The following is a 3,981-nucleotide window of genomic DNA, read 5'->3' as shown; positions in this document are numbered from 1 at the left end:
GGATGTGGAAGTGAACACGGTGGCTGGGTGATCCGTGACATTTCTGTAAAGGGCAGCGGAGTAGAAGGATTGAGAACTTTCAGTGTCGGACAGAAGTTGTTTTAGGTGAGTCTCCACATTCCCAAATAGCACAGAGGGAGCTCACTGGTCATCTCCCCTTTGATTTGCAAGTTGTACCAGCAGTTCCTGTAGTGTAGTGGTTTTCATGTGTGTTTTATATGCAAAAGGTTCCCGGTTCAATTCCAGGTTGGAACATTATGTTTAAACTTGCTATGGAGGAACAATCAAAAGCGAGTTTCGTCTCCTGGCAAATGCTGCCTGATCTGCTGGGATTTCCAGCATTTGCTGTTTTTATTTGCTATTTATTCTCCTGGCAAAAGGGCTCCCTTATTCCTTCATTGGTCTTTTTCACTTCAATAAATAGATAACTTTCAGTGAGAGAAAACGGATCCACCGGGGACATTTCGCGTGAGAGGCCAACGTGATATCCGCCACACTGCAGCCCATCAAAGGGCGAGAAACCACTGAATATAAAGGATGAGCTCACAAATATCAGGGGCAGTGCAGTCTGGTCAACGTCAAACTCTCCTTTCTTATTCAGCAGAGGCATGAACGGGAGTCAGACGCCACAAAGTTTAATTAAAGACAGAAATACAAGTAACACTTCCAAATCTTTTCACAATAAAATTATTTCACTTGATTTGAAATCCTACTGCATTGAATCTGAAAATGAGCACCGTGGGATTTTATCTTCACTACTGATTCTATTTTCTGTGCACGTAGGAATAATCAGTGCAGTTAAATTTGACAAAAGTTGCCCCAGATTCCTGGTGTTATCGGCAATGAAGATTTTGAACCAGACTCCTAAAATACAGTGTGTAAAATAGGTTAACATGCATAAGAATATAAGAGCATAAGAAATAGGAGCAGGAGTAGGCCATACGGCCCCTTGAGCCTGCTCCGCCATTTAATACGATCATGGCCGATCTGATCATGGATTCAGGTCCACTTCCCTGCCCGCTCCACAAAGCACAGGACAAATGATTGAAGTATCTGCAACTGTCCCTCAATTAGCATTTCTTTCATTGTGCAAAAGATGGTGAGGGGTTAATTAATGATGCTTTCCCGTGAAAGCAACACAAAAGTTTAAGAAAAAAACACACGGTGACTGGCAGGTGAGTGTTGCTTCTGACACCCGGTGGAAATGGGCGGGGATTTTAAAGCCACTTGTATTGTGAAACCTTCATATAGATGAACATCTCAGACTAGTTGTGTAGGCCTCGTGGTGCAATGGTAGTGAGTTTGAATCCAGACCAGAAGGTTGTGTGGTCAAATGACATCAGGGTCACTGTATTCTTGGATACTGTTCTTTGAGAATTAATATATTCTTTGCTGTGTTGCAATAACCAGACCCTTGCTCCAAGGTTTGTCTCACTGTTTCCCTGGTGTCAGGCAGAGATACGCCTGCTGTCCTCATTTATTTCATGTGACAGGACACAAAAGTTCAAAATCCACACCGCACTGAATCGTCAGGATGGCCGAGCGGTCTCAGGTGCTGTGTTCAGGTTACAGTCTGCTCTGAAAGCCTGGCTTCTCATCCCACTTGTGACACATATTATTTTTAATCATTTGGCACCACAACGAGCTCCTAAAAACTGGGATTCAACACCTGTTTGCGTAACATTTCCGTCTGACCGGGTGCTGAAAGTGGAGATGTTTCCGCAGTGTAGCGGTTAACACGTTCGCCTCACACGCGAAAGCTCACCGGGCGGAAATATTTTCTGGAACTTTCTCCTCATGCATGCTCAGAGGCGACTTTGTTCTCTTGTGAAAGGTCATAAGATCATAAACATGTAAGGATTAGGGGCCGGAGTAGGCCATTCGGCCCCTCGAGCCTGGTCCACCATTCAAGAAGATCCTGGCAGTTCCTCGACAGCAAGTTTAAACATCTGGGGCGGAGCCAACAGGCGCCTGGCTGCAATCGGTGACAGAAATGTGTATTTGACTGAAGCCCCACTAGATCAATCGGTCGAGCATGAGAATCTTAATCTCTAATTTGGGGTTTGAGCCCCACGTTAACTGTTAAAACATGTCCCATTTTACACACTGTGCTTTCAGGGTCTGGTTCAAAATGTTCATTGCTGGTAACATCAACAGGAGACTGGGGAAACAGTGCGACTGACTTTCGAGCAAGGGTCTGGTTATTGTGAAACACCAAAGGAAATATAAATTCTCGAAGAATGACATCGAAAAGAAATGTGACCCCGACACCCAGAAAGAAGTGTTAAGGCAGAAGATTAAATGCTGCATTCCTCTGTGCAAAAAATTCCTTTCACAAACATTTCTCTGACCGAAACTGCACTGAACAAAAATGTTCCTGTCAAAGTCATTAAATTCCCGAATATCCGCGTCCCCGAATCTCCTGAATCAGATGCCTCTAGTTTTGCCGACTCAATCCATGTCCCTTTGCAATGTTCTGATTCCACCCACACTATGAAATGTGCCACTAACTTATAGAATCATGGAATGGTTACAGCACGGAAGGCCATTCGGCCCGTCGAGCCCGTGCCGACTCTCAGCGAGTCCCACTCCCCCGCCCTTTCCCCGTAATCCTGCAATTGCTTTTCCTTCAGACTGTTATCCAGCTCCCGTTTGAAAGATAAGATTGAGTCTGCCTCCAGCATCTTTTCAAGCAGTGCATTCCAGATCCTAACCACTCGCTGCTAAATGGCCCTCTCCTGTTCCTGTGTGTAAAGTCTGGGAATCACTAGATCAATTCCTGCCACACTCACAGCCTTCCTAAATATAGCACTGTCATTCTATTCTCGTAAAACCAGCTCCTGAAGTGTCGGCCAGCTGTGTAGGTTAAAGCTCTGGTTATGTTCCTAACATTGCTGTAGTGTTTCCGTAATGTAGTTGTTATCACATTCACCTCACACGTGAAAAGTCCACAGTTCGAAACTGGGTGGAAATATTTTGAAAACTTGTTCAATTAACTATTAGAAAAAATGGATTTATTCACATTCGTGGTTCAATATTAACAAAACACAATGTCCCTCAGCCTTGTTAAATTTTCTGATATCGCTGTACAGTTCTGCATACACTCAAACTCTACACTTGAACTGAATGGTCATAAAAGTATTGGAGTGGGAACTCACTGGATAACAGCACAGCTGGTAATGTTTGCGGAATATATTCGTGCAGCCAAAATGCACAATGACAACCTGGAACTGTGTGGCACCGAATCCTCGGGAAAAAATAGTTAAAGGCATCGTCCCTGGGTGGACTCGAACCACCAACCTTTCAGTTAATAGCCGAACACATTAACCCATTGTGCCACAGAGACTTACACTGACAGACACTGCAAGACATCCCAAACCAGGGTGTCAGTCAGTTAAAGCTACAGATTGCTCCGACCGGGATGGAACTTGTCCACTCTCAGTTGTACTTTTCTCGAATAAAGGGAGGGACATTCATTGTGGATTTGTGGAAGCAGTCTGGTCCCGCACACTGCAGACACTTCCATGTCACCGCCAACCAGCTCTCCCACAACCGGTGTGATCTACCTTCCAGCCTTCCGGTGCCTTGTCTGTGATTAAGTATTCTGATTGTCCCGAAGCCGGTATTAGGTTTTAATTCCTTTTCAGCTCCTGACTGAGGATATTGCTGTGATTAAACGCGAACACAATGCTAACAGGGACAGTTCAATTCACGTTTTTTTGCTTGGTGAAATTTCAAAGATTAAAAGCGACGCACATCAACCCCAAACCTCGTCACCTACTCACTAACTCGACAAAACGTTGCATTTTCTTTTCATGCCAAGCATTTTACATGAATACATTGCAATGCCAACGCACTTTTTACCTGGCAAGACTGAAGTACAAGCTGTGATGAACAGTGTGAAACAGAAACAGCTACTTGTAAAACCATAGCCTCGATGGCATCTGTGTGAATTGCTCTGCATCGATAATTAGCAGAGAG

At 44.4% G+C, this 3,981-nt stretch overlaps 1 non-coding gene across 1 annotated transcript; it reads right to left on the bottom strand.

The window, feature by feature from the left end:
• Positions 1–3,272: 3,272 nt before the first annotated feature.
• trnan-auu (transfer RNA asparagine (anticodon AUU)) lies at positions 3,273–3,346 on the bottom strand. Its single transcript has one exon. It is a non-coding gene; the product is annotated as a tRNA-Asn (tRNA).
• Positions 3,347–3,981: the final 635 nt, after the last annotated feature.

This window comes from Pristiophorus japonicus, unplaced genomic scaffold (genome assembly GCF_044704955.1).
Source record: "Pristiophorus japonicus isolate sPriJap1 unplaced genomic scaffold, sPriJap1.hap1 HAP1_SCAFFOLD_233, whole genome shotgun sequence".
In the NCBI taxonomy this organism is placed as follows: domain Eukaryota; kingdom Metazoa; phylum Chordata; class Chondrichthyes; family Pristiophoridae; genus Pristiophorus; species Pristiophorus japonicus.
Note: the sequence above shows the minus strand (reverse complement) of the source record. Positions and strands in the feature narration are given on the sequence as shown.